This window comes from Schistocerca nitens, chromosome 4 (assembly GCF_023898315.1).
Source record: "Schistocerca nitens isolate TAMUIC-IGC-003100 chromosome 4, iqSchNite1.1, whole genome shotgun sequence".
Taxonomy (NCBI): Eukaryota; Metazoa; Arthropoda; class Insecta; order Orthoptera; family Acrididae; genus Schistocerca; species Schistocerca nitens.
Genome location: NC_064617.1, coordinates 263,380,891 through 263,394,710, shown reverse-complemented (window position 1 = coordinate 263,394,710; position 13,820 = coordinate 263,380,891). Strand labels below are relative to the sequence as shown.

Genomic DNA, 13,820 nt, shown 5'->3' with positions numbered 1-13,820 from the left:
CTGCAGGTTCAGACACGACTTTCCTTAGAGGGTACCTAGTGATACCACCAACACCAATGACAATAACGACTTAGGACAGACAGACACACAAACACACACACACACACACACACACACACACATGCACCAACTAATACTTAAATTCTGTCTTTCTTTTCTGTCTCATGATAGAAGGAAATGATGCTGCATCACATATCTATTTACAGTGCAATCGCTCATACATAACCAGAAACGTTTGTTGCAATGTGTGCAACCTGTAATAACATTTTTTTTTTAAATTTCAGCTTCTTTATTCTTTCAGTGTAAGCTCATGATATTGTGATCTAAAAAACTAAATCCCTCCCGAACAGGCCATGAAGGCCCAACGGTACCGACCGGTCGCCGTGTCATCCTGAACCCATAGGCGTCACTGGATGCGGATATGGAGGGACATGCGGTCAACACACCGCTCTCCCAGCTGTATGTCAGTTCCCAAGACCGGAGCCGCTACTTCTCAATCAAGCAGCTCCTCAGTTTGCCTCACAAGGGCTGAGTAGACCCCGCTTGCCAACAGCGCTCCACAGACTGGATGGTCACCCATCCAAGTGCTAGTCCAGCCCGACAGCACTTAACTTCGGTGATCTGACGGGAACCGGAGCTACCACTGCGGCAAGGCCGTTGACGATATTGTGATCTACCATAACCTCAAAAAAAGTTCACTGCTATAGATGTAACATAAAGGCAGGCTTCTTCTTCTTCTCCTTATTATTAAAGCCGGCCGAAGTGGCCGTGCGGTTAAAGGCGCTGCAGTCTGGAACCGCAAGACCGCTACGGTCGCAGGTTCGAATCCTGCCTCGGGCATGGATGTTTGTGATGTCCTTAGGTTAGTTAGGTTTAACTAGTTCTAAGTTCTAGGGGACTAATGACCTCAGCAGTTGAGTCCCATAGTGCTCAGAGCCATTTGAACCATTTTTGAACCTTATTATTATTACTTTGGATTCGTGAGAGAACACTATGGCAGGTGTGCGCTTGTTTCAGAAAACGGGTATATTCAACCTGGTGCGTAGGTGGGATGATTGCCGCATTGCTCACGGCTATTTCGCCTGTTTGGCATACCGATTCTGCACTGTACGGTTTTCGACTGGAAACTTTTTAATAACCCCTTTTAATCAGGTTTCTACACAACCGTGATAGTTATAGGCACAACTATTTGAAACGTGAAATACGAATTAAAATGAAAAAAAAACAGTTCTTATATAGGTTTTGTCACTTTGGCGCCATAAAACACATTAAAATGCGTTATTATTACTATGTAAAATGAAAATACACATAGCATGGTCAGTGTCTCAAAATCAAATGGAGTGCTGTCAACGAATTTAAGATTATGATTGGGAAATCACAGATGGAGGAAGGAGTTAGCCGTAGCAAAGTCTAATTATTGTTACGATTCTGAATTAATCAGACACCTTAAAACATACAGCTGGCACAAAAAATTAATCTTTCTTTCATGCTGTGTATTGGAATATGCAATACCGTTGCACTTTTAGGCCTGCATTGCGACACTAAGTCTTGTAGATCTACTGATACTGCTCGCTTAAATCTTCAGCCAGCCACTCCGTTTTAGAAGATTCATCAAGGACTGGGTTGAAAGCCGGACTTCAATAATGGGATAAGTGCCAGATACGTAAATCGGTTGTTATTCTATTTTTTATCAAAAATCATTTGATAAAAAATCCGGAATCCACTTTTTTTATAATCTAGGGTAAGATTCATATTATTATTATATTTTTCAGTTTAATTTGTGTTTTGAATGAAAAGCAATACTTCGCACAGAAAAATTTAGAACGTGCTAAGTACCATACTTTTATCTGATGAAATGAGCTGAATGCCACTAAAAAAAATATCTCATGCTTTTCTGGTATTTTTTTAAATTATAGCATTGCAAAAGTACATTACCATGTGATTCGTTATACTGAAGTCTTATTTTTACTTTTAAAGAACACAAAGCAATTTTAATTGTTTAATTTTTCGAAGAACGCTCTATTATCTTCATTTATGGTAGTATCTGTTCCATATCCCTCTTTTTCTCAGTTCTGACAAGTTATTTGTACATGGTTGTGACCAAACCTTGATTATCTTAGTACTAACTTCTAGGATTTTTGGAACTTATTACCTCACTTTTCTGTCAATGTTATGTAGCCTGTGCCTTTTTTTTCTGACACTAGAGTTTCGATTCTGTGTTTTGTTATAACTGTAACTTGTGTAACTGGTCGTGCCATTTATTATGCATTTGAGGTTGCTGGCGACGGCATTTAGATTCTTTTTTTGGGTCAAAATCATTTTTTACATTTTGCATTTAGCCCATCATTAGTGTCAAGTCTTCAGTTGTGTCTATTCTTCTGTTTCAGATTACTCATTGGACGCACCAACACTTTAATGCATACCACCCATCATGTCGTTCTTTCCCATCCATAATGGGGGACACGCTTGGAAGTGCTATCGGTTGCATCGGCATGACGTGGGTATGACAGTTACTTAACGTAATAAACTTACTTGTCGAGATCATGTATTCAGTACTGTAGAAGGTATTCATTATAAATGACATAGTCAAATAGTACGGCTAAACTCCCAAGACAGTTCCTCATCTGCGTAAGAAAAAGAAATGGTTCGATTTCTTTTTGATCATTTCATAGTTTGCTAGGGCTTGTAATTAGATAGAGAAGCTACAGAAACATTACCTTCTGGGCCACATGCAGCCTGATGCTAGATTTATGGTAATTGCACTGCAGATTAGGAAACATTACAAATTCACCCCGATAATGTACATTTTAACCGTTTTACGCATACACGCATTATTTACGTGTACTTGGCTTCACAGTAATTGAACGCTATTTACTGCAAACCAAGTAAACAAATAGTGTTTACTTCAAACCAAGTGCACCTAAATACTGTGTGTATGCGCAAAATGGCTAAAATGCACATTATCGGAGAGCTTTTGTTATCAATTCCAGGCTGCGACGCATTCACCACGACTATCTTCACGTAGTCTAGAAAATAATGTCCCCTGACCCGCATGCAGCTGACATAAAACTAATTACTGGTACAACAAATCATATGTAACCAAAAAGCGACTGGTTGGATATCATACCTTTCAAAACTGCCAGTTTTAAGCACAGTTGTAGTTAGTCTTCAGCAATGAATACACTGAACGAAAATAAGTCATACGGACCTGGGTCCAGAAATGTCGTACTTCCGTTTGAGGAATCATTTTCTACTGCTCTTCTTAGCACACAAGCAAACAACTATTTACTAGTGCTCTTCACGGACTTGGTTTTTGCTACACTGCAGTAGAAGTATTCATAATAATGGACACACCGTAATGTTTCTGTGATGGTGGTGCAGACTTTCAGGGATGAAGAAGTAGTCTTGCTCTGCTGACGATGATAAAAACTTAAGTAGACACATTTTTTTAATAATTTCATTTATCTGTGGAACTTGCACCGGATGCTACGTTAACAAAAGTTGTTCAACGTGACGTTTCCGTACTTCTGCGCAGGCCTAACATCGTTGCACAAGATTTGTCGTACTCTTTCAGGCAAGCCGGTATTGTTCAAACAATGTCACAGACCGCGAGAATTCTTGCCAGGTGAGTCTCGACATAGTCTATACGCATGATCCACTAAATAAATTTAGTTCATATAAGTACCTGTTTACGAAGCATGGCCTTCGGTTTTCATTACCTTCCAGATAAGCTTCGATGCAGGTGATCACAAGCAGTATTTGCAAAGTAATCTGGGACTCTATCATTTTGGAATCTCGTATGTGCATGAAAATCAAGTGACATATTTTCCGATAACGTAGGGATCATGTCTCTCAGAAATACAGTGCATGCTAGAGTAATTGAGCGGAGAGAAACTAGATACTCGACCATTAACGTATCACTTAGTATGCCCACCCGCCAGTTCATTGCCATTTGTGTTGACACTTCTTCGTAACTGTACCGTGAGGACTCTCAACGGCTCTTACATATCTGTTACAATGATTTAGCGTTCCTCTGCAGATGCAGGTTTCATCTGAGAAAAGTACATATTTAGGAAAGTGAGACTTAACAATAAACTGCTCCAGCGTCTTTTGGCTCAACATGCCGAAGTCAGCATAAGATAAAACTTACTCTTTCTGTGAATTGTAGCCGCTGTTCCCTTATTACGAGTTTTGTAAAGGCCTCGTCGCTACTGCTGTGGAGGTCTACAGTTGTTACAGTAGGCCGAGTTTGCGAGTTCGTGAAACGGCTTCTGGTACAGTACACCGCTAAGACAATTTCTCCCCGCCACTATTACACAGCTATGCTCCAGAGTCAAGTAACAGGATAGGAGAACGAAGGTTCTACAACACTCCAACAAATTAGTAACAAAGTAAGACCAATGATTTAAAAAGGTTTACTTATCTTTGAGGCTTGTTGAACAATAAAGTCTTCAACATTGCTCGTAATATAGCACAAAAAAAGCTCTCAATGGTTAAGTGCACATAATCGTCGGTACACTTCACAGTACATAGCAAATGCAATTTACAGCAACTATCTGTTCAATTCTAAGACTTCACTAAACGACGTTCACTGTCTAAGCCAGCCCTAGATGATGATCTATAACCAAGTGGGCGAGAGCTGCTCTTCTGTCTCACCGAGTAGGCCTCTGTCCGTTGTCGTCCGGTCATTGGCGGACTGTACTCGGCCGGCAATTGGCCGAGGGGAAGTCGATATCTTCATCTTCAGCGCCGCCCGTGGCGCTGGTGGAACTTGCGCAAGTGGCGAGTCTCTATGCACTGACACCAGCTCGCATCTTTGCACCTGTGATGCTTTCGCCCTGGCTGTATCTTGTTTGAACGACACAACAACGAGTTACGTTCAAATTCTAAGGTCTCTGACTTTCTTGCTCACGACTAGGAGTAAAAAGAAAAAATGTGTGTGTTTTTTTTTTAAATATGCAAACTCTTGGTACTCGTATATTCGTGATACATGCGTGATACAGATGTCAGCACTGCATGGCACACAGAACTCTTTGTGGCTCTGACGATAGTGAGGAATGACTTTGATATTATAAATGGTAACGTTTTTATTATACGAAAAACGAGTGATCATACGCGTCCATAAAGGAGGGTAAATGGGGGCGCTTGTCCCCTCCTGGATTCTGGGTACAGACTTCTTCTTAAATACAGAATTCTGACGTATTTCTAAAATTGATTCTCTGTGACGCTATTAATGTTAAAGTTTTTGTATTTCTGAATGTAGTGGGTAGCGCAAAGGCTTCATCGAGCACAACATTACATGGGAGGGGTTGTTTAGGTGTCAGTCTGTCACGATAAATTATACCGTTCCCTTGTTGTGGCGTCGTTTTCGGCACTGGTTTGCTGTCATGTAAACACTTACACTGCCGAAACAGTCCCCAATCTTTCCTCTGTCACTTCATCATAGAGCCCTTCACGAGCTCCACAGAGGGGCAGTTCGAACACCGAGCATGAAATAAACAAGTTACGGAACACCTGACAGACATATAACCTCAGTTTCCAAACAGGCTAAAGGGCTTCAGTTTCCCTACAACACACCTTAATGGCAAAAGCAACTTACCCTTTGTATGGGGGGTAAAAAGACTTCTCAAGGCTTTCTGAGAATATATTAAGTTTTATGCACCAGAGAAATTGTAAGAGGCTCCAAAGAACACAGCCATCTAAAACTCCAGTTGTTTTCATATTGTAGTGTCTTGGGGGTAGGACGCTACTGTGGGTGCTGCCTTGAGATCTGGAGACTGACCGAGTCCCACCCCCAGACATATGGGTTTGCCTGCTCAGAGCATAGCTGCCTGGCTGACGCCTGAAGGTATTATGTAACAGTATTACACTATTACACATCTACTGTCCACCAGCTGATGCTACGGTGCTCAGGCAACCAACTTGGGCAGGCTGGTGGCAGCGTACCGCTGTGGATTGCGCTGGTCCACCCTCGACACACAGACGGCAGCGTTTTGGCTGAGCGGCCACGACATCACGAGACTGGTCATCTCACCTGCAACAGCCCTCAGCTGTGTCCACGCCAAGTGCAGCTGGGACATGTTGGCCAGGGCACCCATGAGCCTGTGGCAGGCAGCAGACAGGAAGGGCGTCTGCCAGCTCTGCTCAGAGTACATGAAGTAGTGCAGAGTGGTGCCATGGCCTCCTGTCAAGAGACAGAGCCTGGCGCCATTGAAATCTGCCACATGAAGGGAGGCAAGCGACAGCAGTGGTTTGCTCACATGATGATGGCTGGAGATCTGCTTCTGGGACCTGCTGGTAAGGTCTCCAGAAGGACTATCAGATGGTGACTGCCACAGGTCGCATCAGTCTTGGTTCGGTAGTTGGCTCTGCAGCTCACAGCAACCATATCCTCCAGACAGGACTTGTTGCTGCATAAAAAATTGAAGGCAGAGGGTCAACCGACGTAGGCCCTCCCTCTCAACAGAATGACTACGAACTGAATAGAACTCCATGAGAACAGAACTACTGTTTATGCAGGATGGGTTCATGTACTACCATCAGGTGACAATGACATCATTCATTCTAATATGTCAAAAATCCGCCTCATCTGCGAAATGTTACTGGTCTCTACCCAGGTCTCAGCTAGAGTAATCTAGCCTTCTTCAGAAGCATAAAATAAACTAGTACATGCCAGAATAAGGCATCGTCAAACATAAAAAGCTAAAGTACAGTGGTACCATGTTAAGCTACATTACTTAGCTGAGGAACAGCCCCGGCCCCACTTCGTGGAAAGCGGTCGGTTAGCCGCGGACGCTACTTTGAGTTCCAACGTAGCGTCAGCGGCTAACCGACCGCTTTCCACGAAGTGGGGCCGGGGCTGTTCCTCAGCTAAGTAATGTAGCTTAACATGGTACCACTGTACTTCAGCTTTTTATGTTTGACCGTGCCTTATTCTGGCATGTATTAGTTTATTTTATGCTTCTGAAGAAGGCTAGACTCTAGGTGAGACCTGGGTAAAGACCAGTAACAGTCCGCAACTGAGGCGGGTTTTTGACATATTAATTTATCACAGTTGCTAACAGGGCTGCAACATGTTAAAAAATTTTATCATTCATTCTAGTTTCCCGGTTTGTCAGCTCTCTTGGTCGCTTCAGGATTTCACAACTTCGCCTTTCAAACGTTCTTTTCTGCCACGACAGTACACTGAAAAGTTCCACTTGCATTGAACTTAAGTTATCTTGTGACACTTTCTGTAGTCACCTTTACGTTGACTTCCTTTGTTTCCATGATTTCATTTTGATGTGTTGTTTGCTCGGTTGCTCAGCTCAGTCAGTGTGTCGTAATAGCTTCTGTGTCGAGACTTACAAGAAAGACAGGCCGCGGCGCGTACGTCACGAAGGTAGTCCTGCGCTCGCTCGCTCAAATCAGCAGACAAACTACATTTCTACACCTGTTAACTCGCAACTAGGCGTGTCCGTATAAACGAAAACTGAATCTTCTACTGGAATCCGCTGTTATGGTATCTTACTGTTTTTAGTCCAATAATGATGTGAAGTCCATGGGCCCACTTATAATTTGTTACGGCTGTACTGACGTACAATAAAATAAAATCATGCTAAAATGATGATCAGTTGCATAAGGCACGACTTCCAACATGTAATGAGTACTGTTAAGCAGAAGAGACTAAATGCTATAAACAAGCAGTTATACCATTTATATCGAGTATTGACCTTAAATTAAATTTTGCTGTAGTACTGTTAATCAGTAAGACTTCATAATAGCAGATTCCAGCGGAAGATGCAATTCTCGTTAGTACTTACACGCCCAGCTGTCAGTTAACAGGTTTAGAAACGCATTTTGTCTGCTGAGCTGAGCGAGCGAGCGAGTTCAGGACTACCTTCGTGACGTAGGCGCCGCGGCCTGCCTTTCTCGTGGGCCTCGCTTCTGTGTTTGCTGCGGCACTATCAGTCATTCTTCCTTGCTGGAATTCTGCGTGCCTATTAACTCTTTCTGCTCTGCCTCTGGCGTTGTTGGGAAAGAATTTTGAAATTTTTTCTGGCTGCACCAAGTATACAATTCTGATTTGCAATCGTCTATACACTACTGGCCATTGAAATTGCTACACCAAGAAGAAATGCAGATGATAAACGGGTATTCATTGGACAAATGTATTATACTAGAACTGACATGTGATTACATTTTCACGCAATTTGGGTGCATAGATTCTGAGAAATCAGTACCCGGATCAACCACCTCTGGCCTTAATAACGGCCTTGATACGCCTGGGCATTGAGTCAAACAGAGCTTGGATGGCGTGTACAGGTACAGCTGCCCATGCAGCTTCAACACGATACCACAGTTCATCAAGAGTAGTGACTGGCGTATTGTGTCGAGACAGTTGCTCCGCCACCATTGAACAGACGTTTTCAGTTGGTGAGAGATCTGGAGAATGTGCTGCCCAGGGCAGCAGTCGAACATTTTCTGTATCCAGAAAGGCCCGTACAGGACCTGTAACATGCGGTCGTGTATTATCCTGCTGATATGTAGGGTTTCGCAGGGATCGAATGTAGGGTAGAGCCACGGGTCGTAACGTATCTGAAATGTAACGTCCACTGTTCAAAGTTCCCTCAGTGTGAACAAGAGATCACCGAGACGTGTAACCAGTGGCACCCCATTCCATCACGCCGGGTGATACGCCAGTATGGCGATGACGAATACACGCTTCCAATGTGCGTTCACCGCTATGTCGCAAAACACGGATGCGACCATCATGATGCTGTAAACAGAACCTGGATTCATCCGAAAAAATGACGTTTTGCCATTCGTTCACCCAGGTTCGTTGTTGAGTACACCATCGCAGGCGCTCCTGTCTGTGATGCAGCGTCAAGGGTAACCGCAGCCATGGTCTCCGAGCTGAAAGTCCATGCTGCTGCAAACTTCGTCGAACTGTTCGTGCAGATGGTTGTTGTCTTGCAAACGTCCCCATCTGTTGACTCAGGGATCGAGACGCGGCTGCACGATCCGTTACAGCCATGCGGATAAGATGCCTGTCATCTCGACTGCTAGTGATACGAGGCCGTTGGGGTCCAGCACGGCGTTCTGTATTACCCTCCTGAAACCACCGATTGCATACTCTGCTAACAATCATTGGATCTCAACCAACGCGAGCAGCAATGTCGCGATACGTTAAACCGCAATCGCGATAGGCTACAATCCGACCTTTATCAAAGTTGGAATCGTGATGGTACGCATTTCTCCTCCTTACACGAGGCATCACAACAACGTTTCACGAGGCAACGCAGGTCAACTGCTGTTTGTGGATGAGAAATCGGTTGGAAACTTTCCTCATGTCAGCACGTTTTAGGTGTCGCCACCGACGCCAACCTTGTGTGAATGCTCTGAAAAGCTAATCATTTGCATATCACAGCATCTTCTTCCTGTCGGTTAAATTTCGCGTCTGTAGCACGTCGTCTTCGTGGTGTAGCAATTTTAATGGCCAGTCGTGTACTTTCTCTAGGGACTCAAATGTATTAGTCGAAATACCATTTCCTGTGCTGGAATAGAGAGTAAAAATATAGAACAAAGAAATATTGCGTGGATAACCATAAATCGTTTCAAATTCAGTACCTTTTCTATTCTTCTTGGGAAATTAAGTTCTTAGGACACGACTCAGTTGTGTGAAAAATGCCAGTTTTGTAATCTTGCTTCCACTTGGTTGAATTTCTGCAGGTGCCCATTCAAGTACTCATTCGTTTTCTTTACTTGCGGTATGTGAACCCATTGAAATTCTCGCCAGTTGAGTGAGACGTGTGTTGATGGTGTTGTGAAGGTTACGAATGTGCATTCATGGGTGCGACATTTCAAAGGCTGAATGTTACTATACGACGAAACGAAATAACAGCCTCTTCACATCATCTGGTCTGATATCATACTTGCTTTATGCAGACATTTATTTTTGAGAATCTCCAACTGAGTCTGGAAGTTATCACCTCTGTAGTTGGCATTTCCATAAGATCAGTAATACAGCCGTCCGTGATGATCAGAAATTGTGGAAAGTGTCATCCAGGTTGATGCCATGTATGCTGATTGATGACCTCAAGGCTGAAATTCCAGGTGATATTGACACTTGATGACGGCATGAATGGGACTTCCTTTTCAAGTACTGTGCCAACGGTTGAGGCAGGTATGTTGTTTTTCAATCCGAAAATGAAGGCACAGTCAATTTAGTGTAAGTACGCAGACTCAGCACCAGCAATTTGGGTAAAGTCTAGTGTTGAAAAAAGGATGGTGGGCTTGTTTTGGAACAGCGATGGTGTAATTCTTATACATTGTGTAACAAAGGGATCTACGTTGACAGGTGTGAGATAACAAGGTTGTTTTAAGAACGAGCACGTTCCAGCATGGAGAGAGAAGCGGCCAGAAAAGCTTTCATGTTAGCTCTTACATCGAAACAATGCACCAGCGCATTGGGCAAAAGGGACGCAGTAGTTCCTTCGTGAAAACAACTTTGAAGCGGTTTTTCATTGTCCTTACACATTTGACCTCATTCCTACCGATATGTGGCTTTTCCAGCTATGGGAGACACACACCATAACCGAATGTTCTCCCTTTGTGCCGCTACTGCAACAGCAATTTTCCAGTCGTCAAGATACAATCCTAAAGAAGCGTTTGTAACGGCCTTGGAATCATGTCGGCAACGTTGTGAAAGTATGCATAGTTGCAGGAAGATAACAGTGAGAAATGATGAAAGTTTTGAAATTTGAGTTCGACTTTTTTGTGGAATTGAAAATCAGAGATCTCGTGTTTCATCCACAATACTGTTTGCGACACCCATCCCACGTACTGCTGATAAAAGGTGCTGATCGACGGCCATTCGAGACGGCTACTCGATTGTATTCTTCAGCTCACAAGCAAAGACTGCAGTCTTATAAATTCATCCATCATGAATATCATAGCGCTGAATACATCAGTCCATCCATAGTGTATTAGTGGAGTTTCTTGCCACCACCAGTAATGATGTATACTGATGACCGTCTATGAGGGGCGTTCAGTAAGTAATGCAACACATTTTTTTCTGAAAGGATGACGGTTTTATTCAGGATTCCAATACACGATATTATTCTCCACTCTTTTGGCTACAAAACCCTATTTTTCAATACAATCTCCGTTCAATGCGACTGCCTTACGCCACCTACTATGAGATGTTGTATGGCAACATGGCACCTATCTACTGGTCGACGCCAGAGCCAATGTCTTGCTGTCCCCATCATCCATGTACTGCTTCCCGCAGAGTGCATCCTTCATTGCGCCAACTCTTCGAGTAAGTCTTTGTGGTCTTCTATTAGGCGGCAAGGAACCCAGCACACACACACCTTTGAGTACCACAATCAGAGGATGAATATGACATCTCTACCAAAACAGAGGTCCAGTTGAGCAGTGAGGTGTTTGATTGGTATCCATCAATCACGTCGAAAGAGTGCCCGCAAATTCCAACGCTACAGGAGTCACAGCTGTGTACGGCCAGCCACACCTATTCCGGCAAGCGGGAGATCTGACAGGTTTGTGCGACCTTGTTGTGACAGTCGCCTCGCCCAACGACCCATCGTGCTTTTGTTCACCGCTAGATCTTCGTAGACATTCTGCAAGCCCTATGAATATTTGTGATGCTCTGGTACTCTAACAAAGATACTCAATGACGGCTCTCTGCTTCATATGCACCTCTGTTACAGACGCCATTTTGAAGGCTACATATAGTGCCGTTACCTATCGGAACTTCACGGAACTATAGGGGCTGAAACGGAAATATTTCACGATGTCTCACAACAAGTTTCGCATTTTTTCAACCGAAACTGTCGAGAAAAAATGTACCCATGGGACGCAATACAGCAACGATTCTGCATGGCATGTTTGAGAAGTCCCTCGCAGATTTCGGAGGTATGAGGCACCAGATGTATAAGCACAGGTGATGCAACTAACGTAAATTATGGACCAGTAGTTTTTCTGCACGGAGATAGTGCCGATGGCATCGCAGATGTGTTCCGTCAGGTTCAGATCAGGCGAATTTGGTGGTCAAGACATCAGTTACCATGCTCCTCAAACTACTGTATCATAGTTATTGTCTTGTAACAAGGACAGTTATCCTGCCGAGAAGTCCTGTCACTGTTGGTGAAGACATAAATAGATGCAGGTAAGTCCACAGTAAAGTTCACGTAGGCCACAGGTAGTTCCCATGGTACCTTTGATTGCTCCACAGATCCTATGGAAGCCTAGGTTTCTCACCCATAGCACAAACTCCCATTGGCCTGAGTCCGTGGCACGACGCATGTTTCGAGCAGCGTATCCAGGCACGACCATCGACTTTACGTGACAATAAGCTTGAGTCATCCGATCAGGCGATATGTATCCACTGATTCATGGTCCAATCTCATTAGTCCCAAACCCATTGCAGTCGTAACTGATGATGTCATTGGTTCAACATGTGAAGATTCCAGTGCTCAACAGTGTGCACTATAAAATGTACGAGTATTCTTAAACACATGTGTCTGAATGAGCACTGTACTCTTTCGTCAGATCTGCCACAGATGTCTTCCTATCCTGGTTTACAGAGTGGGCTAGCGTCCGTCCTCCATGTTCTGTGATCAGATCATCTGCTCATGATTTCACCTTCCTTCATCCAATTTCCATAGATGCTCACGACAGTAGCGCGTGAACAGCCGACTATCTTCGCTGTTTTCGACATGCTCGTTTTCTGACGCCGGCCCATAGTAATTTGCCTTTTGTCAGAACTCCTTCTGTCAAAGAACTTCCGAATTTGCAGCCTGAATCGTCATTAAAATCATTCGTCAGCCGACTCTGCTCTGTTTATACATTTTCTTTCCAGCATCACATTCCCATAACACCAATACAAGCCGTTCAATCCGGTGGTGTACAGTGGTAATAATATGTTGGCTCATCAGTGTATGAGGGTCGTTTATGCCTGCCCTACGATGTTAGTAGCGATGTACGTAATAAATCAGTTCATTACATCATAGGAACAACGCTTCATAATGTGCTCATATTACCTGGCTCAGTTATCCCACAACACATTTACCTTCCAACTCAGTCGCGACCGGAAGAGGCTTATTTCTAACGGGTTCTGTTTGCTAAGAAATCTTCCATTCAATCGTTAATTTTATCTGAAATTCCATAAACGGGGATATTGTTTACTAGGTAGCAGATTGAAAGAGTGTCGAAGACTCTCTGGTAGTCAAGACACACTGCAGTAATTCGGACTCCACTGTCTAAGGCCTTTACGGTCTTTTGCATCTTGCGAACAAACAGAGATATCGTCACAGTTTGGTTGCAAATTTCAAGAAATTTTAAAAAATTAAACTAAAAATCAATAGGTAAAGGCCAAAATTATGATAATAAACAAATCAAAAACGAAAGGGACACCTAATGTCAAAACTGAAAGAAATAAAGCATATTTGTGTTTCCCAGTATTTAGATACAGAAAATGTCTTTTTATTTTCAGATTCACCGATGTTGAAAATTAACTCTGGTTACTTGTCATTTATTTAAACAGATTTCGCTTTCTTAATAATTACGATTCTGTTCGTTTTCTACGTTCATAATATGTGACCGTAGAGGAACATCAAGTTTTTGACGACTCATTGCGATACTGTAGACCTACCACTTACCTATGCTAATTAAAGAATCTTGTACCACATTTACAAGTTCAATATTTCCAATAAGATTTGTGTGTTGGAATAGCATCATCAATATATTTCCCAATCCTTCCAAAAATCGTAAGTCGTGGATTACAAATGCTTTACTAATAATAGTTTTTCTTGTTGCAG

General features: G+C 43.1%; 1 pseudogene; it reads right to left on the bottom strand.

Annotated features, from left to right (window-relative positions):
- Positions 1-544: 544 nt before the first annotated feature.
- Positions 545-662, bottom strand: LOC126253893 (5S ribosomal RNA; annotated as a pseudogene).
- Between the last annotated feature and the right edge of the window lie 13,158 nt (positions 663-13,820).